We start from the raw sequence: 22,727 nt of genomic DNA, 5'->3' as shown, positions 1-22,727 counted from the left end.
TTCAACATTAAAAAAAATACTATAAGCATTAAGCGATAATAAATGAAACAAAGTCAATATTTGGTGTGAGACGACGCTTTGCTTTTAAAAAAAAATAGCAGTCTCAGGTCCAGTGAGAGCAGTTTTATGCGGAAATGAGCTGTAGGTTTTACTGAGCATCTTACAGAACCGGCCGCAGTTCTTCTGGACACTTTGACTGTCACGTCTTCATTTTGCACCAAAACCCAGCAGCCTTCATTATGTTTTCTTTTTTAATCTGAAAAGTGCGCTCTTATGGAATATGCTGCTCAGATACAAACTTTATTTTCTGTAACATTTAATTTTGTGCTGGAAAACGAACAAACCTTTGGACTCTAAAATGTTTTTGTACCGACTCGATAATGTAGAAATCATCAAATAGAAATCTATAACAAAGTTTGTATGAAACTAAGCCTTTTGCACGCTACTGTAGATGATATAATGAATGAACTTGAATGAATTAACATCCATAATACTGACTTAACAGTTATTGTGCTGAATAAGTCAACATTCTGTATAGTGTAGAATTAAGTCATGTTAAAATACCAGATCCAGTGCTGAATGTACACTGACAGGACCCAGTGTTTATTATGCTGAAGTCTTGAGTTAAAGCCAGCTGTAACAGTGGATTATCTATAACAGTATGGGATGAACACCACAATATGTCATTAGTATGAATACAGTGTATAATTAAGACATAGTGCAGTGACAGTGTACATCCATACAGTCTGAATTAACACCTACATTAACTGCTGACTGGATTAATGCACATGAACTCAGCTACACTTCTATTAACATCACACTTTCGGCCACATTGTAAGTGTTCAACACCAGTTCAACACCAGTTCAACACCAATTCGTCCCTTTTACATCTTCGTTCTTTCAATGTTGACAAGAAATATCCCATTATTTTGAAATACTCACCTCTAACGTGGATATTAAACACCTCAGGTCACAGAATTATCCATATTAGTACAGTTTTATGGTGATTTCAAAAGAGAAAATCCGTTAAAACCGTTTAAAATGACGTTATAAATTTTAAATTAAATTCTATAAGGAGTGCGTGGGAGGCGCCGTGCGCACAGAGCATGAGGAGGAAGCTGGAAGGAGTAGTTCAGTGTGCTATTGGCCACGCGCTCCATTCTCTCTCTCTCTCTCTCTCTCTCTCTCTCTCTCTCTCTCTCTCCCTCTGTGTGTGTGTGTGTGTGTGTGTGTGAGAGAGAGAGAGAGAGAGAGAGAGAGAGAATCGGAGAAAGAGAGAGAGACAGACAGACAGAGACAAAGAGAGACAGACAGACAGACAGACAGACAGACAGACAGACAGACAGACAGACAGACAGAGACAAATAGCAAAGAGAGGGATGGAGAGACAGACAGACAGAGAGGGAAAATCGAGGAGAGACAGAGAGAATCAGAGAGGGAGAATCGGAGAGAGAGAGAGATGGATAGACAGAGAGAGACAAAGAGCAAAGAGAGAGACAGACAGAAACAATAAGAGAGAGACAGAGAGGGAGAATCGGAGACAGACAGAGAGAATCAGAGAGAGACAGAGAATCAGAGAGAGACAGACAATCAGAGACGGAGAGACAGACAGAGAATCAGAGAGAGAGAGAATCAGAGAGAGAGACAGACAGAGAATCAGAGAGAGAGAGAGAGACAGACAGACAGAGAATCAGAGAGAGAGACAGACAGAATCAGAGAGAGAGAAAATCAACGAGAGACAGACAGAGAATCAGAAAGAGAGACAGACAGAATCAGAGAGACAGAAAATTAGAGAGAGACAGATAGACAGACAGAGAATCAGAGAGACAGACAGACAGAAGATCAGAAAGCAAGACAGACAGAGAGAGAGAACTGGAGAGAGAGACAGAAAATCAGAGAAAGAGAGAGAGAGGCAGACCAACAGACAGAGAATCAGAGAGAGACAGACAGAGAATCAGAGAGAGACAGACAGAGAATCAGAGAGAGAGAGACAGAGAATTAGAGAGAGACAGACAGAGAATCAGACAGAGAAGGAGACAGAGAATCAGAGAGAGATGGAGAATCAGAGAGATAGAGAGAGAGACAGACACAGAATCAGAGAGAGACAGACAGAGAATGAGACAGAGAATCAGAGAAAGACAGAGAATCAGAGAGAGACAGATGGAGAATCAGAGAGAGACAGACAGCGAATCAGAGACAGAGAGAGACGGAGAATTAGAGAGAGACAGACAGCGAATCAGAGAGAGAGAGAGACGGAGAATCAGAGAGAGACAGACAGAATCAGAGAGAGACGGAGACGGAGAATAAGAGAGAGAGAGAGACAGAGAATTAGAGAGAGACAGACAGCGAATCAGAGAGAGAGAGAGACGGAGAATCAGAGAGAGACAGACAGAATCAGAGAGAGACGGAGACGGAGAATCAGAGAGAGACAGACGGAGAATCAGAGCGAGACAGACGGAGAATCAGAGAGAGAGAGAGAGAGAGAGAGACAGAGAATTAGAAAGAGACAGACAGAGAATCAGACAGAGACAGAGAATCAGAGAGAATCAGAGAGAGAGAGACAGACACAGAATCAGAGAGAGACAGACAGAGAATGAGAGAGAGACAGACAGAATCAGAGAGAGAGAGAGAGAGAGAATTAGAGAGAGACAGAGAATTAGAGAGACAGACAGCGAATCAGAGAGAGAGACAGAGAATTAGAGAGAGACAGACAGAGAATTAGAGAGAGAGAGAGAGAATTAGAGAGAGACACAGAATTAGACAGAGACAGAGAATCAGAGAGAGAGAGAATCAGAGAGAGACAGACAGAGAATCAGAGAGAGACAGACAGAGAATCACAGAGAGACAGACAGCGAATCAGAGAGAGAGAGAGACAGAGAATTAGAGAGAGACAGACAGAGAATCAGACAGAGAGAGACAGACAGAGAATCAGAGAGAGACAGACAGAGAATCAGAGAGAGACAGACAGAATCAGAGAGAGAGAGAGAGAGAGAGAGAATTAGAGAGAGACAGAGAATCAGAGAGAGACAAACGGAGAATCAGAGAGAGAGAGAGACAGACAGACAGACAGACAGAGAATCAGAGAGAGACAGACAGTTTCAGAGAGAGAGAATTAGAGAGAGACGGAGAATCAGAGAGAGAGACAGACAGAGAATCAGAGAGACGGAGACATAGAATCAGAGAGAGACGGATAATCAGAGAGAGACAGACAGAGAATCAAAGAGAGAGAGAGAATTAGAGGGAGACAGACAGAATTAGACAGAGACAGAGAATCAGAGAGAGAGAGACAGACACAGAATCAGAGAGAGACAGACAGAGAATGAGAGAGAGACAGACAGAATCAGAGAGAGAGAGAGAGAATTAGAGAGAGACAGAGAATCAGAGAGAGACAGATGGAGAATCAGAGAGAGAGAGAGAGAGAGAGAGAGAGACAGACAGAGAATCAGAGAGAGACAGACAGTGAATCAGAGAGAGAGAGACAGAATTAGAGAGACAGACAGCGAATCAGAGAGAGAGACAGAATTAGAGAGAGACAGACAGAATCAGAGAGAGAGAGACAGACAGAGAATCAGAGAGAGACAGACGGAGAATGAGAGAGAGACAGACAGAATCAAAGAGAGAGAATTAGAGAGAGACGGAGAATCAGAGAGAGAGAGACAGACAGAGAATCAGAGAGAGACATACAGAGAATCAGAGAGAGACAGACAGAGAATCAGAGAGAGAGAGAGACAGAGAATTAGAGAGAGACAGACAGAGAATCAGACAGAGAGAGACAGACAGAGAATCAGAGAGAGACAGAAAGAGAATCAGAGAGAGACAGACAGAATCAGAGAGAGACAGAGAATCAGAGAGAGACAAACGGAGAATCAGAGAGAGAGAGAGAGAGACAGACAGACAATCAGAGAGAGACAGACAGAGAATCAGAGAGAGAGAGACAGAGAATTAGAGAGACAGACAGCGAATCAGAGAGAGAGAGACAGAATTAGAGAGAGACAGACAGAGAATTAGAGAGAGAGAGAGAGAGAGAGAGAATTAGAGAGAGACACAGAATTAGACAGAGACAGAGAATCAGAGAGAGAGAGAATCACAGAGAGACAGACAGACAATCAGAGAGAGAGACAGAGAATTAGAGAGACAGACAGCGAATCAGAGAGAGAGACAGAGAATTAGAGAGAGACAGACAGAGTAGAGAGAGAGAAAGAGAATTAGAGAGAGACACAGAATTAGACAGAGACAGAGAATCAGAGAGAGAGAGAATCAGAGAGAGACAGACAGAGAATCAGAGAGAGACAGACAGAGAATCACAGAGAGACAGACAGTGAATCAGAGAGAGAGAGAGACAGAGAATTAGAGAGAGACAGACAGAGAATCAGACAGAGAGAGACAGACAGAGAATCAGAGAGAGACAGACAGAATCAGAGAGAGAGAGAGAGAGAATTAGAGAGAGACAGAGAATCAGAGAGAGACAAACGGAGAATCAGAGAGAGAGAGAGACAGACAGACAGAGAATCAGAGAGAGACAGACGGAGAATCAGAGAGAGACAGACAGTTTCAGAGAGAGAGAATTAGAGAGAGACGGAGAATCAGAGAGAGAGACAGACAGAGAATCAGAGAGACGGAGACATAGAATCAGAGAGAGACGGATAATCAGAGGGAGACAGACAGAGAATCAAAGAGAGAGAGAGAATTAGAGGGAGACAGACAGATTTAGACAGAGACAGAGAATCAGAGAGAGAGAGAACCATAGAGAGAGAGAGAGAGACAGACAGAGAATCAGAGAGAGAGACAGACAGAGAATCAGAGAAAGACAGACAGCGAATCAGAGAGAGAGAGAATTAGAGACAGACAGAAAATCAAAGAGAGAGAGAATCAGAGAGAGAGACAGACAGAGAATCAGAGAGAGAGACAGAGAATCAGAGAGAGAAAGAAAGACAGAGAATCAGAGAGAGACCGACAGAGAATTAGAGAGAGAGAGAGAGACAGACAGAGAATCAGAGAGAGAGACAGAGAATCAGAGAGAGAGACAGAATCAGAGAGAGAGAGAGAATTAGAGAGAGACAGAGAATCAGAGAGAGACAGACGGAGAATCAGAGAGAGAGAGAGAGACAGACAGAGAATCAGAGAGAGAGACAGAGAATCAGAGAGAGAGAGAGAAAGAGAGAGAGAATTAGAGAGACAGACAGCGAATCAGAGAGAGAGAGAGACAGAATTAGAGAGAGACAGACAGAATCAGAGAGAGAGAGAGAGACAGAATCAGAGAGAGACAGATGGAGAATCAGAGAGAGACAGACAGTATCAGAGAGAGAGAATTAGAGAGAGACGGAGAATCAGAGAGAGAGAGACGGAGACAGAGAATCAGAGAGAGACGGATAATCAGAGAGAGACAGACAGAGAATTAAAGAGAGAGATAGAATTAGAGAGAGACAGACAGAATTAGACAGAGACAGAGAATCAGAGAGAGAGAGAATCAGAGAGAGAGACAGACAGACAGACAGAGAATTAGAGAGAGAGACAGACAGAGAATCAGAGAAAGACAGACAGCGAATCAGAGAGAGACAGAGAGAATTAGAGAGAGACAGAGAATCAGAGAGACAGACAGAGAATCAGAGAGAGAGACAGACAGAGAATCAAAGAGAGAGAGAATCAGAGAGAGAGACAGACAGATAATCAGAGAGAGAGACAGAGAATCAGAGCGAGAAAGACAGACAGAGAATCAGAGAGAGACCGACAGAGAATTAGAGAGAGACAGACAGAGAATCAGAGAGAGACAGATGGAGAATCAGAGAGAGACAGACAGCGAATCAGACAGAGAGAGAGACAGACAGAGAATCAGAGAGAGACAGACAGAGAATCAGAGAGACAGACAGAGAATCAGAGAGAGACAGACAGCGAATCAGAGAGAGAGAGAGAATTAGAGAGAGAGAGAGACAGAGAATCAGACAGAGACAGAGAATCAGAGAGAGACAGACGGAGAATCAGAGAGAGACAGACAGAATCAGAGAGAGAGAGAGACAGACACAGAATCAGAGAGAGACAGACAGAATCAGAGAGAGAGAGAGAATTAGAGAGAGACAGAGAATAAGAGAGAGACAGACGGAGAATCAGAGAGAGAGACACAGACAGAGGATCAGAGAGAGACAGACAGAGAATCAGAGAGAGAGAGAGACAGAGAATTAGAGAGACAGACAGCGAATCAGAGAGAGAGACAGAATTAGAGAGAGACAGAGAATCAGAGAGAGACAGACGGAGAATCAGAGAGAGAGAGACAGACAGAGGATCAGAGAGAGACAGACAGAGAATCAGAGAGAGAGAGAGACAGAGAATTAGAGAGACAGACAGCGAATCAGAGAGAGAGAGAGAATTAGAGAGAGACAGAGAATCAGAGAGAGACAGACGGAGAATCAGAGAGAGAGAGACAGACAGAGGATCAGAGAGAGACAGACAGAGAATCAGAGAGAGAGAGAGACAGAGAATTAGAGAGACAGACAGCGAATCAGAGAGAGAGAGACAGAATTAGAGAGAGACAGACAGACAGAATCAGAGAGAGAGAGAGAGACAGACAGAGAATCAGAGAGAGACAGACGGAGAATCAGAGAGAGACAGACAGAATCAGAGAGAGAGAATTAGAGAGAGACGGAGAATCAGAGAGAGACAGACAGAGGATCAGAGAGAGAGAGACAGACAGAGAATCAGAGAGAGACAGAGAATCAGAGAGAGACGGAGAATCAGAGAGAGACAGACAGAGAATCAGAGAGAGAGAGAATTAGAGAGAGACAGACAGAATTAGAGAGAGACAGAGAATCAGAGAGACAGACAGACAGACAGAGAATCAGAGAGAGAGACAGACAGAGAATCAGAGAGAAAGAGACAGAATCAGAGAAAGACAGACAGCAAATCAGAGAGAGAGAATTAGAGAGAGACAGAATCAGAGAGAGAGAGACAGACAGAGAATCAGAGAGAGACAGACAGAGAATCAGAGAGAGACAGACAGAGAATCAAAGACAGAGAGACAGACAGAATTAGAGAGAGATGGAGAATCAGAGAGAGACAGACAGAGAATCAGAAAGAGAGACAGACAGAGAATCAAAGAGAGAGAGAGACCGACAGAGAATTAGAGAGAGACAGACAGAGAATCAGAGAGAGAGAGAGAGACAGACAGACAGACAGACAGACAGACAGAGAATCAGAGAGAGACAGACAGCGAATCAGAGAGACAGAGAATCAGAGAGAGACAGACAGCGAATCAGACAGAGAATCACAGAGAGAGACAGAGAATCAGAGAGAGACCGACAGAGAAAGAGAGACAGACAGAGAATCAGAGAGAGACAGACAGACAGACAGAGAATCAGAGAGAGACAGACAGCGAATCAGAGAGAGACAGAGAATCAGAGAGAGACAGACAGAGAATCAGACAGAGAGAGACAGACAGAGAATCAGAGAGAGACAGACAGAATCAGAGAGAGAGAGAGAGAGAATTAGAGAGAGACAGAGAATCAGAGAGAGACAAACGGAGAATCAGAGAGAGAGAGAGACAGACAGACAGAGAATCAGAGAGAGACAGACGGAGAATCAGAGAGAGACAGACAGTTTCAGAGAGAGAGAATTAGAGAGAGACGGAGAATCAGAGAGAGAGACAGACAGAGAATCAGAGAGACGGAGACATAGAATCAGAGAGAGACGGATAATCAGAGGGAGACAGACAGAGAATCAAAGAGAGAGAGAGAATTAGAGGGAGACAGACAGATTTAGACAGAGACAGAGAATCAGAGAGAGAGAGAACCATAGAGAGAGAGAGAGAGAGACAGACAGAGAATCAGAGAGAGAGACAGACAGAGAATCAGAGAAAGACAGACAGCGAATCAGAGAGAGAGAGAATTAGAGACAGACAGAAAATCAAAGAGAGAGAGAATCAGAGAGAGAGACAGACAGAGAATCAGAGAGAGAGACAGAGAATCAGAGAGAGAAAGAAAGACAGAGAATCAGAGAGAGACCGACAGAGAATTAGAGAGAGAGAGAGAGACAGACAGAGAATCAGAGAGAGAGACAGAGAATCAGAGAGAGAGACAGAATCAGAGAGAGAGAGAGAATTAGAGAGAGACAGAGAATCAGAGAGAGACAGACGGAGAATCAGAGAGAGAGAGAGAGACAGACAGAGAATCAGAGAGAGAGACAGAGAATCAGAGAGAGAGAGAGAAAGAGAGAGAGAATTAGAGAGACAGACAGCGAATCAGAGAGAGAGAGAGACAGAATTAGAGAGAGACAGACAGAATCAGAGAGAGAGAGAGAGACAGAATCAGAGAGAGACAGATGGAGAATCAGAGAGAGACAGACAGTATCAGAGAGAGAGAATTAGAGAGAGACGGAGAATCAGAGAGAGAGAGACGGAGACAGAGAATCAGAGAGAGACGGATAATCAGAGAGAGACAGACAGAGAATTAAAGAGAGAGATAGAATTAGAGAGAGACAGACAGAATTAGACAGAGACAGAGAATCAGAGAGAGAGAGAATCAGAGAGAGAGACAGACAGACAGACAGAGAATTAGAGAGAGAGACAGACAGAGAATCAGAGAAAGACAGACAGCGAATCAGAGAGAGACAGAGAGAATTAGAGAGAGACAGAGAATCAGAGAGACAGACAGAGAATCAGAGAGAGAGACAGACAGAGAATCAAAGAGAGAGAGAATCAGAGAGAGAGACAGACAGATAATCAGAGAGAGAGACAGAGAATCAGAGCGAGAAAGACAGACAGAGAATCAGAGAGAGACCGACAGAGAATTAGAGAGAGACAGACAGAGAATCAGAGAGAGACAGATGGAGAATCAGAGAGAGACAGACAGCGAATCAGACAGAGAGAGAGACAGACAGAGAATCAGAGAGAGACAGACAGAGAATCAGAGAGACAGACAGAGAATCAGAGAGAGACAGACAGCGAATCAGAGAGAGAGAGAGAATTAGAGAGAGAGAGAGACAGAGAATCAGACAGAGACAGAGAATCAGAGAGAGACAGACGGAGAATCAGAGAGAGACAGACAGAATCAGAGAGAGAGAGAGACAGACACAGAATCAGAGAGAGACAGACAGAATCAGAGAGAGAGAGAGAATTAGAGAGAGACAGAGAATAAGAGAGAGACAGACGGAGAATCAGAGAGAGAGACACAGACAGAGGATCAGAGAGAGACAGACAGAGAATCAGAGAGAGAGAGAGACAGAGAATTAGAGAGACAGACAGCGAATCAGAGAGAGAGACAGAATTAGAGAGAGACAGAGAATCAGAGAGAGACAGACGGAGAATCAGAGAGAGAGAGACAGACAGAGGATCAGAGAGAGACAGACAGAGAATCAGAGAGAGAGAGAGACAGAGAATTAGAGAGACAGACAGCGAATCAGAGAGAGAGAGAGAATTAGAGAGAGACAGAGAATCAGAGAGAGACAGACGGAGAATCAGAGAGAGAGAGACAGACAGAGGATCAGAGAGAGACAGACAGAGAATCAGAGAGAGAGAGAGACAGAGAATTAGAGAGACAGACAGCGAATCAGAGAGAGAGAGACAGAATTAGAGAGAGACAGACAGACAGAATCAGAGAGAGAGAGAGAGACAGACAGAGAATCAGAGAGAGACAGACGGAGAATCAGAGAGAGACAGACAGAATCAGAGAGAGAGAATTAGAGAGAGACGGAGAATCAGAGAGAGACAGACAGAGGATCAGAGAGAGAGAGACAGACAGAGAATCAGAGAGAGACAGAGAATCAGAGAGAGACGGAGAATCAGAGAGAGACAGACAGAGAATCAGAGAGAGAGAGAATTAGAGAGAGACAGACAGAATTAGAGAGAGACAGAGAATCAGAGAGACAGACAGACAGACAGAGAATCAGAGAGAGAGACAGACAGAGAATCAGAGAGAAAGAGACAGAATCAGAGAAAGACAGACAGCAAATCAGAGAGAGAGAATTAGAGAGAGACAGAATCAGAGAGAGAGAGACAGACAGAGAATCAGAGAGAGACAGACAGAGAATCAGAGAGAGACAGACAGAGAATCAAAGACAGAGAGACAGACAGAATTAGAGAGAGATGGAGAATCAGAGAGAGACAGACAGAGAATCAGAAAGAGAGACAGACAGAGAATCAAAGAGAGAGAGAGACCGACAGAGAATTAGAGAGAGACAGACAGAGAATCAGAGAGAGAGAGAGAGACAGACAGACAGACAGACAGACAGAGAATCAGAGAGAGACAGACAGCGAATCAGAGAGACAGAGAATCAGAGAGAGACAGACAGCGAATCAGACAGAGAATCACAGAGAGAGACAGAGAATCAGAGAGAGACCGACAGAGAAAGAGAGACAGACAGAGAATCAGAGAGAGACAGACAGACAGACAGAGAATCAGAGAGAGACAGACAGCGAATCAGAGAGAGACAGAGAATCAGAGAGAGACAGACAGAGAATCAGACAGAGAGAGACAGACAGAGAATCAGAGAGAGACAGACAGAATCAGAGAGAGAGAGAGAGAGAATTAGAGAGAGACAGAGAATCAGAGAGAGACAAACGGAGAATCAGAGAGAGAGAGAGACAGACAGACAGAGAATCAGAGAGAGACAGACGGAGAATCAGAGAGAGACAGACAGTTTCAGAGAGAGAGAATTAGAGAGAGACGGAGAATCAGAGAGAGAGACAGACAGAGAATCAGAGAGACGGAGACATAGAATCAGAGAGAGACGGATAATCAGAGGGAGACAGACAGAGAATCAAAGAGAGAGAGAGAATTAGAGGGAGACAGACAGATTTAGACAGAGACAGAGAATCAGAGAGAGAGAGAACCATAGAGAGAGAGAGAGAGAGACAGACAGAGAATCAGAGAGAGAGACAGACAGAGAATCAGAGAAAGACAGACAGCGAATCAGAGAGAGAGAGAATTAGAGACAGACAGAAAATCAAAGAGAGAGAGAATCAGAGAGAGAGACAGACAGAGAATCAGAGAGAGAGACAGAGAATCAGAGAGAGAAAGAAAGACAGAGAATCAGAGAGAGACCGACAGAGAATTAGAGAGAGACAGAGAATCAGAGAGAGACAGATGGAGAATCAGAGAGAGACAGACAGCAAATCAGACAGAGAGAGAGACAGAGAATCAGAGAGAGAGACAGACAGAGAATCAGAGAGAGAGAGAGACAGAGAATCAGAGAGAGAGAGAATTAGAGAGAGACAGACAGAATTAGACAGAGACAGAGAATCAGAGAGAGAGACAGACGGAGAATCAGAGAGAGACAGACAGAGAATCAGAGAGAGACAGACAGAGAATCAGAGAGAGAGAGATAGACACAGAATCAGAGAGAGACAGACAGAGAATCAGAGAGAGAGACAGAATCAGAGAGAGAGAGAGAATTAGAGAGAGACAGAGAATCAGAGAGAGACAGACGGAGAATCAGAGAGAGAGAGAGAGACAGACAGAGAATCAGAGAGAGAGACAGAGAATCAGAGAGAGAGAGAGAAAGAGAGAGAGAATTAGAGAGACAGACAGCGAATCAGAGAGAGAGAGACAGAATTAGAGAGAGACAGACAGAATCAGAGAGAGAGAGAGACAGAATCAGAGAGAGACAGATGGAGAATCAGAGAGAGACAGACAGTATCAGAGAGAGAGAATTAGAGAGAGACGGAGAATCAGAGAGAGAGAGACGGAGACAGAGAATCAGAGAGAGACGGATAATCAGAGAGAGACAGACAGAGAATTAAAGAGAGAGATAGAATTAGAGAGAGACAGACAGAATTAGACAGAGACAGAGAATCAGAGAGAGAGAGAATCAGAGAGAGAGACAGACAGACAGAGAATTAGAGAGAGAGACAGACAGAGAATCAGAGAAAGACAGACAGCGAATCAGAGAGAGACAGAGAGAATTAGAGAGAGACAGAGAATCAGAGAGACAGACAGAGAATCAGAGAGAGAGACAGACAGAGAATCAAAGAGAGAGAGAATCAGAGAGAGAGACAGACAGATAATCAGAGAGAGAGACAGAGAATCAGAGCGAGAAAGACAGACAGAGAATCAGAGAGAGACCGACAGAGAATTAGAGAGAGACAGACAGAGAATCAGAGAGAGACAGATGGAGAATCAGAGAGAGACAGACAGCGAATCAGACAGAGAGAGAGACAGACAGAGAATCAGAGAGAGACAGACAGAGAATCAGAGAGACAGACAGAGAATCAGAGAGAGACAGACAGCGAATCAGAGAGAGAGAGAGAATTAGAGAGAGAGAGAGACAGAGAATCAGACAGAGACAGAGAATCAGAGAGAGACAGACGGAGAATCAGAGAGAGACAGACAGAATCAGAGAGAGAGAGAGACAGACACAGAATCAGAGAGAGACAGACAGAATCAGAGAGAGAGAGAGAATTAGAGAGAGACAGAGAATAAGAGAGAGACAGACGGAGAATCAGAGAGAGAGACACAGACAGAGGATCAGAGAGAGACAGACAGAGAATCAGAGAGAGAGAGAGACAGAGAATTAGAGAGACAGACAGCGAATCAGAGAGAGAGACAGAATTAGAGAGAGACAGAGAATCAGAGAGAGACAGACGGAGAATCAGAGAGAGAGAGACAGACAGAGGATCAGAGAGAGACAGACAGAGAATCAGAGAGAGAGAGAGACAGAGAATTAGAGAGACAGACAGCGAATCAGAGAGAGAGAGAGAATTAGAGAGAGACAGAGAATCAGAGAGAGACAGACGGAGAATCAGAGAGAGAGAGACAGACAGAGGATCAGAGAGAGACAGACAGAGAATCAGAGAGAGAGAGAGACAGAGAATTAGAGAGACAGACAGCGAATCAGAGAGAGAGAGACAGAATTAGAGAGAGACAGACAGACAGAATCAGAGAGAGAGAGAGAGACAGACAGAGAATCAGAGAGAGACAGACGGAGAATCAGAGAGAGACAGACAGAATCAGAGAGAGAGAATTAGAGAGAGACGGAGAATCAGAGAGAGACAGACAGAGGATCAGAGAGAGAGAGACAGACAGAGAATCAGAGAGAGACAGAGAATCAGAGAGAGACGGAGAATCAGAGAGAGACAGACAGATAATCAGAGAGAGAGAGAATTAGAGAGAGACAGACAGAATTAGAGAGAGACAGAGAATCAGAGAGACAGACAGACAGACAGAGAATCAGAGAGAGAGACAGACAGAGAATCAGAGAGAAAGAGACAGAATCAGAGAAAGACAGACAGCAAATCAGAGAGAGAGAATTAGAGAGAGACAGAATCAGAGAGAGAGAGACAGACAGAGAATCAGAGAGAGACAGACAGAGAATCAGAGAGAGACAGACAGAGAATCAAAGAGAGAGAGACAGACAGAATTAGAGAGAGATGGAGAATCAGAGAGAGACAGACAGAGAATCAGAAAGAGAGACAGACAGAGAATCAAAGAGAGAGAGAGACCGACAGAGAATTAGAGAGAGACAGACAGAGAATCAGAGAGAGAGAGAGACAGACAGACAGACAGACAGACAGACAGACAGAGAATCAGAGAGAGACAGACAGCGAATCAGAGAGACAGAGAATCAGAGAGAGACAGACAGCGAATCAGACAGAGAATCACAGAGAGAGACAGAGAATCAGAGAGAGAGAGAGACCGACAGAGAAAGAGAGACAGACAGAGAATCAGAGAGAGACAGACAGACAGACAGACAGACAGACAGACAGACAGAGAATCAGAGAGAGACAGACAGCGAATCAGAGAGAGACAGAGAATCAGAGAGAGACAGACAGAGAATCAGACAGAGAATCAGAGAGAGACAGACAGAGAATCAGAGAGAGACAGACAGCGAATCAGAGAGAGAGAAAGAGAATTAGAGAGAGACAGACAGAGAATCAGACAGACACAGAGAATCAGAGAGAGACAGAGAATCAGAGAGAGACAGATGGAGAATCAGAGAGAGAGACAGACAGAGAATCAAAGAGAGAGATAGAATTAGAGAGAGACAGACAGAATTAGACAGAGACAGAGAATCAGAGAGAGAGAGAAACAGAGAGAGAGACAGACAGACAGACAGAGAATTAGAGAGAGAGACAGACAGAGAATTAGAGAGAGACAGAGAATCAGAGAGAGACAGAGAATCAGAGAGAGACAGACAGCGAATCAGAGAGAGAGAGACAGACAGAGAATCAGAAAGAGACAGACAGAGAATCAGAGAGAGACAGACAGAGAATCAGAGAGAGACAGACAATCAGAGAGACAGAGACAGAGAATCAGAGAGAGACGGAGAATCAAAGAGAGACAGACAGCGAATCAGAGAGAGAGAGACAGAGAATTAGAGAGAGACAGACAGAATCAGAGAGAGAGAGAATTAGAGAGAGACAGACAGAATTAGAGAGAGACAGAGAATCAGAGAGAGAGAATCAGAGAGAGAGAGAGACAGACAGACAGACAGACAGACAGACAGAGAATCAGAGAGAGAGACAGACAGAGAATCAGAGAGAAACAGACACCGAATCAGAGAGAGAGAAAGAGAATTAGAGAGAGACCGACAGAGAATCAGACAGACACAGAGAATCAGAGAGAGACGGAGAATCAGAGAGAGACAGAGACAGACAGACAGAGAATCAGAGAGAGACAGACAGAGAATCAGAGAGAGAGAGAATTAGAGAGAGACAGACAGAGAATTAGAGAGAGACACAGAGAATCAGAGAGAGAGTGAGAATCAGAGAGAGAGACAGACAGGCAGAGAGAGACAGACAGCGAATCAGAGAGAGAGAATTAGAGAGAGAGACAGAATCAGAGACAGACAGACACAGAATCAGAAAGAGACAGACAGTGAATCAGAGAGAGACAGACAGAATCAGAGAGAGAGAGAGAGAGAATTAGAGAGAGACGGAGAATCAGAGAGAGACAGACAGCGAATCAGAGAGAGAGAGAGACAGAGAATTAGATAGAGACAGACAGAATCAAAGAGAGAGAGAATTAGAGAGAGACAGACAGAATTAGAGAGAGACAGAGAATCAGAGGGAGAGAGAGAATCAGAGAGAGACAGACAGAGAGTCAGAGAGAGAGAGAGAGAGACAGAGAATCAGAGAGAGAGACAGACAGAGAATCAGAGAGAAAGACAGCGAATCAGAGAGAGAGAGAGAATTAGAGAATTAGAGAGAGACAGAATCAGAGAGAGAGACAGACAGAGAATCAGAGAGAGACAGACAGAGAATCACAGAGAGAGGGAGACAGATAGAGAATTAGAGAGAGCCGGAGAATCAGAGACAGACAGACAGAGAATCAGAGAGAGACAGACAGAGAATCAAAGAGAGAGAAATAATCAGAGAGAGAGACAGACAGAGAATCAGAGAGAGAGAGAGAGAGAGAGAGAGACAGAGAATCAGAGAGAGAGAGAGACAGACAAAGAATCAGAGAGAGAGAGAGACAGACAGAGAATCAGAGAGAGAGAGAGACAGACAGAGAATCAGAGAGAGAGACAGACAGAGAATCAGAGAGACGGAGACAGAGAATCAGAGAGAGACAGAGAATCAAAGAGAGACAGACAGCGTATCAGAGAGAGAGAGAGACAGACAATTAGATAGAGACAGGTCAGAATCAGAGAGAGAGAGAATTAGAGAGAGACAGACAGAATTAGAGAGAGACAGAGAATCAGAGAGAGACAGAGAATCAGAGAGAGAGAATCAGAGAGAGAGACAGACAGAGAATCAGAGAGAGACAGACAGAGAATCAGAGAGAGACAGACAGCGAATCAGAGAGAGAGAAAGAGAATTAGAGAGAGACAGACAGAGAATCAGACAGACACAGAGAATCAGAGAGAGACGGAGAATCAGAGAGAGACAGACGGAGAATCAGAGAGAGAGACAGACAGACAGACACAGAATCAGAGAGAGACAGACAGTGAATCAGAGAGAGAGACAGAGAATTAGAGAGAGACAGACAGAGAATCAGAGAGAGAGAGACAGAGAATCAGAGAGAGACAGACAGTGAATCAGAGAGAGAGAGACGAAGAATCAGAGAGAGACAGACAGAATCAGAGAGAGAGACAGACAGACAGTGAATCAGAGAGAGATGGAGACAGAGAATCAGAGAGAGACGGAGAATCAGAGAGAGACAGATGGAGAATCAGAGAGAGAGACAGACAGAGAATCAGAGAGAGACAGACAGAGAATCAGAGAGACAGACAGAGAATCAGAGAGAGAGAGAATTAGAGAGAGACAGACAGAGAATTAGAGACAGACACAGAGAATCAGAGAGAGTGAGAATCAGAGAGAGAGACAGACAGGCAGAGAATCATAGAGAGACAGAGAATCATAGAGAGACAGAGAATCAGAGAGAGACAGAGAGCGAATCAGAGAGAGAGAATTAGAGAGAGAGACAGAATCAGAGAGAGACAGACACAGAATCAGAAAGAGACAGACAGAGAATCAGAGAGAGACAGAAAGAATCAGAGAGAGAGAGAGAGAATTAGAGAGAGACGGAGAATCAGAGAGAGACAGACAGAAAATCAGAGAGAGACAGACAGAGAATCAGAGAGACGGAGACAGAGAATCAGAGAGAGACGGAGAATCAAAGAGAGACAGACAGCGAATCAGAGAGAGAGAGAGAGACAGAGAATTAGATAGAGACAGACAGAATTAGAGAGAGACAGAGAATCAGAGAGAGAGAGAATCAGAGAGAGAGACAGACAGAGAGTCAGAGAGAGAGACAGAGAATCAGAGAGAGAGAGACAGACAGAGAATCAGAGAGAAACAGACAGCAAATTCGAGAGAGCGAGAGAATTAGAGAATTAGAGAGAGACAGAATCAGAGAGAGAGAGAGAGAGAGAGAGACAGACAGACAGAGAATCAGAGAGAGACAGACAGTGAATCACAGAGAGAGGGAGACAGACAGAGAATTAGAGAGAGCCGGAGAATCAGAGACAGACAGACAGAGAATCAGAGAGAGACAGACAGAGAATCAAAGAGAGAGAGAGAATCAGAGAGACGGAGACAGACAGAGAATCAGAGAGAGAGAGAGACAGAGAATCAGAGAGAGACAGACAGAATCAGAGAGAGAGAGAATTAGAGAGAGACAGACAGAATTAGAGAGAGACAGAGAATCAGAGAGAGAGAATCAGAGAGAGAGACAGACAGACAGACAGACAGACAGAGAATCAGAGAGAGAGACAGACAGAGAATCAGAGAGAAACAGACACCGAATCAGAGAGAGAGAAAGAGAATTAGAGAGAGACCGACAGAGAATCAGACAGACACAGAGAATCAGAGAGAGACGGAGAATCAGAGAGAGACAGAGACAGACAGACAGAGAATCAGAGAGAGACAGACAGAGAATCAGAGAGAGAGAGAATTAGAGAGAGACAGACAGAGAATTAGAGAGAGACACAGAGAATCAGAGAGAGAGTGAGAATCAGAGAGAGAGACAGACAGGCAGAGAGAGACAGACAGCGAATCAGAGAGAGAGAATTAGAGAGAGAGATAGAATCAGAGAGAGACAGACACAGAATCAGAAAGAGACAGACAGTGAATCAGAGAGAGACAGACAGAATCAGAGAGAGAGAGAGAGAGAATTAGAGAGAGACGGAGAATCAGAGAGAGACAGACAGCGAATCAGAGAGAGAGAGAGAGAGAGAGACAGACAGACAGAGAATCAGAGAGAGACAGACAGTGAATCACAGAGAGAGGGAGACAGACAGAGAATTAGAGAGAGCCGGAGAATCAGAGACAGACAGACAGAGAATCAGAGAGAGACAGACAGAGAATCAAAGAGAGAGAGAGAATCAGAGAGACGGAGACAGACAGAGAATCAGAGAGAGAGAGAGAGAGAGAGAGAATCAGAGAGAGAGAGAGACAGACAGACAAAGAATCAGAGAGAGAGAGAGACAGACAGAGAATCAGAGAGAGACAGACAGAGAATCAGAGAGAGACAGACAGAGAATCAGAGAGAGACAGACAGAGAATCAGAGAGAGAGAGAGAGAATTAGAGAGAGACGGGGAATCAGAGAGGGACAGGCAGAGAATCAGAGAGAGAGACAGACAGAGAATCAGAGAGACGGAGACAGAGAATCAGAGAGAGACGGAGAATCAAAGAGAGACAGACAGCGAATCAGAGAGAGAGAGAGAGAGAGACAGAGAATTAGATAGAGACAGACAGAATCAGAGAGAGAATTAGAGAGAGACAGACAGAATTAGAGAGAGACAGAGAATCAGAGAGAGAGAGACTGACAGAATTAGAGAGAGACAGACAGAGAATTAGAGAGAGAGAGAGAGAGAGACAGAGAATCAGAGAGAGACAGACAGCGAATCAGACAGAGAGACAGAGAATCAGAGAGAGACAGACAGAGAATCAGAGAGAGACAGACAGAGAATCAGAGAGAGACAGACAGAGAATCAAAGAGAGAGAAATAATCAGAGAGAGAGACAGACAAAGAATCAGAGAGAGAGAGAGACAGACAGAGAATCAGAGAGAGAGACAGACAGAGAATCAGAGAGACGGAGACAGAGAATCAGAGAGAGACAGAGAATCAAAGAGAGACAGACAGCGTATCAGAGAGAGAGAGAGACAGACAATTAGATAGAGACAGGTCAGAATCAGAGAGAGAGAGAATTAGAGAGAGACAGACAGAATTAGAGAGAGACAGAGAATCAGAGAGAGACAGAGAATCAGAGAGAGAGAATCAGAGAGAGAGACAGACAGAGAATCAGAGAGAGACAGACAGAGAATCAGAGAGAGACAGACAGCGAATCAGAGAGAGAGAAAGAGAATTAGAGAGAGACAGACAGAGAATCAGACAGACACAGAGAATCAGAGAGAGACGGAGAATCAGAGAGAGACAGACAGAGAATCAGAGAGAGAGACAGACAGACAGACACAGAATCAGAGAGAGACAGACAGTGAATCAGAGAGAGAGACAGAGAATTAGAGAGAGACAGACAGAGAATCAGAGAGAGAGAGACAGAGAATCAGAGAGAGACAGACAGTGAATCAGAGAGAGAGAGACGAAGAATCAGAGAGAGACAGACAGAATCAGAGAGAGAGACAGACAGACAGTGAATCAGAGAGAGATGGAGACAGAGAATCAGAGAGAGACGGAGAATCAGAGAGAGACAGATGGAGAATCAGAGAGAGAGACAGACAGACAGAGAATCAGAGAGAGACAGACAGAGAATCAGAGAGACAGACAGAGAATCAGAGAGAGAGAGAATTAGAGAGAGACAGACAGAGAATTAGAGACAGACACAGAGAATCAGAGAGAGTGAGAATCAGAGAGAGAGACAGACAGGCAGAGAATCATAGAGAGACAGAGAATCATAGAGAGACAGAGAATCAGAGAGAGACAGACAGCGAATCAGAGAGAGAGAATTAGAGAGAGAGACAGAATCAGAGAGAGACAGACACAGAATCAGAAAGAGACAGACAGAGAATCAGAGAGAGACAGAAAGAATCAGAGAGAGAGAGAGAGAGAATTAGAGAGAGACGGAGAATCAGAGAGAGACAGACAGAAAATCAGAGAGAGACAGACAGAGAATCAGAGAGACGGAGACAGAGAATCAGAGAGAGACGGAGAATCAAAGAGAGACAGACAGCGAATCAGAGAGAGAGAGAGAGACAGAGAATTAGATAGAGACAGACAGAATTAGAGAGAGACAGAGAATCAGAGAGAGAGAGAATCAGAGAGAGAGACAGACAGAGAGTCAGAGAGAGAGACAGAGAATCAGAGAGAGAGAGACAGACAGAGAATCAGAGAGAAACAGACAGCAAATTCGAGAGAGCGAGAGAATTAGAGAATTAGAGAGAGACAGAATCAGAGAGAGAGAGAGAGAGAGAGACAGACAGACAGACAGAGAATCAGAGAGAGACAGACAGTGAATCACAGAGAGAGGGAGACAGACAGAGAATTAGAGAGAGCCGGAGAATCAGAGACAGACAGACAGAGAATCAGAGAGAGACAGACAGAGAATCAAAGAGAGAGAGAGAATCAGAGAGACGGAGACAGACAGAGAATCAGAGAGAGAGAGAGACAGAGAATCAGAGAGAGACAGACAGAATCAGAGAGAGAGAGAATTAGAGAGAGACAGACAGAATTAGAGAGAGACAGAGAATCAGAGAGAGAGAATCAGAGAGAGAGACAGACAGACAGACAGACAGACAGAGAATCAGAGAGAGAGACAGACAGAGAATCAGAGAGAAACAGACACCGAATCAGAGAGAGAGAAAGAGAATTAGAGAGAGACCGACAGAGAATCAGACAGACACAGAGAATCAGAGAGAGACGGAGAATCAGAGAGAGACAGAGACAGACAGACAGAGAATCAGAGAGAGACAGACAGAGAATCAGAGAGAGAGAGAATTAGAGAGAGACAGACAGAGAATTAGAGAGAGACACAGAGAATCAGAGAGAGAGTGAGAATCAGAGAGAGAGACAGACAGGCAGAGAGAGACAGACAGCGAATCAGAGAGAGAGAATTAGAGAGAGAGACAGAATCAGAGAGAGACAGACACAGAATCAGAAAGAGACAGACAGTGAATCAGAGAGAGACAGACAGAATCAGAGAGAGAGAGAGAGAGAATTAGAGAGAGACGGAGAATCAGAGAGAGACAGACAGCGAATCAGAGAGAGAGAGAGAGAGAGAGACAGACAGACAGAGAATCAGAGAGAGACAGACAGTGAATCACAGAGAGAGGGAGACAGACAGAGAATTAGAGAGAGCCGGAGAATCAGAGACAGACAGACAGAGAATCAGAGAGAGACAGACAGAGAATCAAAGAGAGAGAGAGAATCAGAGAGACGGAGACAGACAGAGAATCAGAGAGAGAGAGAGAGAGACAGAGAATCAGAGAGAGAGAGAGACAGACAGACAAAGAATCAGAGAGAGAGAGAGACAGACAGAGAATCAGAGAGAGACAGACAGAGAATCAGAGAGAGACAGACAGAGAATCAGAGAGAGACAGACAGAGAATCAGAGAGAGAGAGAGAGAATTAGAGAGAGACGGGGAATCAGAGAGGGACAGGCAGAGAATCAGAGAGAGAGACAGACAGAGAATCAGAGAGACGGAGACAGAGAATCAGAGAGAGACGGAGAATCAAAGAGAGACAGACAGCGAATCAGAGAGAGAGAGAGAGAGAGACAGAGAATTAGATAGAGACAGACAGAATCAGAGAGAGAATTAGAGAGAGACAGACAGAATTAGAGAGAGACAGAGAATCAGAGAGAGAGAGACTGACAGAATTAGAGAGAGACAGACAGAGAATTAGAGAGAGAGAGAGACAGAGAATCAGAGAGAGACAGACAGCGAATCAGACAGAGAGACAGAGAATCAGAGAGAGACAGACAGAGAATCAGAGAGAGACAGACAGAGAATCAGAGAGAGACAGACAGAGAATCAGAGAGAGAGAATTAGAGAGAGAGAGACAGAATCAGAGAGAGACAGACAGAATCAGAAAGAGACAGACAGAGAATCAGAGAGAGACAGAAAGAATCAGAGAGAGAGAGAGAGAATCAGAGAGAGAGAGAATTATAGAGAGACAGACAGAGAATTAGAGAGAGACACACAGTGAATCAGAGAGAGAGACAGACAGAGAATCAGAGAGAGACAGAAAGAATCAGAAAGAGACAGACAGAGAATCAGAGAGAGACAGAAAGAATCAGAGAGACAGACAGAGAATCAGAGAGAGAGAGAATTATAGAGAGACAGACAGAGAATTAGAGAGAGACACACAGTGAATCAGAGAGAGAGACAGACAGAGAATCAGAGAAAGAGACAGAGCATCAGAGAGAGACAGAGAATCAGAGAGAGACAGACAGCGAATCAGAGAGGGAGAATTAGAGAGAGAGACTGAATCAGAGAGAGAGACAGACAGAGAATCAGAGAGAGACAGAGAATCAGAGAGAGACAGACAGAGAATCAGAGAGAGAGAGACAGACAGACAGAGAATCAGAGAGAGAGAGACAGACAGACAGAGAATCAGAGAGAGAGAGACAGACAGCGAATCAGAGAGAGAGAGACAAAGAATCAGAGAGACAGACAGAGAATCAGAGAGAGAGACAGACAGACAGACAGACAGACAGACAGACAGAGAATCAGAGAGAGACAGACAGCGAATCAGAGAGAGACAGACAGTGAATCAGAGAGAGAGAGACAGACAGAGAATCAGAGAGAGACAGACAGAGAATCAGAGAGACTCTGATGCACCTAATCTCTGATTTAAACAGTATGTTTAAACATAGTCAAATTTGTTTCTATTATTATTATTATTATTATTATTATTAATAATAATTACAGTACAATCTCCAAATGACCACAAGCTGGCAGTAGTCACTCATGCAGTGTCACTGATGCAAATTTTTTTTACGATATCTTTTAGCTCCTCTCATTGAACACCCTTTAAAGCAGCAGTATGTTGGAATTTTACCTCAAAATATCGTTTCAAAATCATCTTCACGGTACATCGACGCGTAATAATGAGAATCGCTTGTCTTGGTTCACCAGTGACGCACGAGCGTTCCCGAGAGCTCTTGTGAGAACTGTGCTTCTCCGGGAACTGCGAAACGCTTTACGACACCGAGTCACCCACAAACAGCTATCAGCCATCAGCATTGTTTTGTCTGAAAAATCTTGCTCTATAAATTAAAATGTAAAAATAAAAAATAATTTTCAGGCAGAACCCCAGTAGTGAGGAACCCTCAGAACGTTAGCTCTTTTCAGTGAATCGGTTCTTTTTGGTGACACTGAATCGATTCGATTCCCAAACGGCTC

General features: G+C 44.2%; 1 protein-coding gene across 1 annotated transcript in view; it reads right to left on the bottom strand.

Annotated features, from left to right (window-relative positions):
- Positions 1 to 22,467, bottom strand: part of LOC132882763 (FERM and PDZ domain-containing protein 1) — a 97,130-nt gene extending 74,663 nt beyond the window's left edge. The window contains exon 1 of the mRNA XM_060915872.1: positions 22,384 to 22,467. The gene's annotated coding sequence lies outside the window, so the exon portion shown is untranslated. The remainder of the gene's footprint in view (positions 1 to 22,383) is intronic.
- Positions 22,468 to 22,727: the final 260 nt, after the last annotated feature.

Source organism: Neoarius graeffei, chromosome 3 (genome assembly GCF_027579695.1).
Source record: "Neoarius graeffei isolate fNeoGra1 chromosome 3, fNeoGra1.pri, whole genome shotgun sequence".
NCBI classification, from domain to species: Eukaryota; Metazoa; Chordata; class Actinopteri; order Siluriformes; family Ariidae; genus Neoarius; species Neoarius graeffei.
Note: the sequence above shows the minus strand (reverse complement) of the source record. Positions and strands in the feature narration are given on the sequence as shown.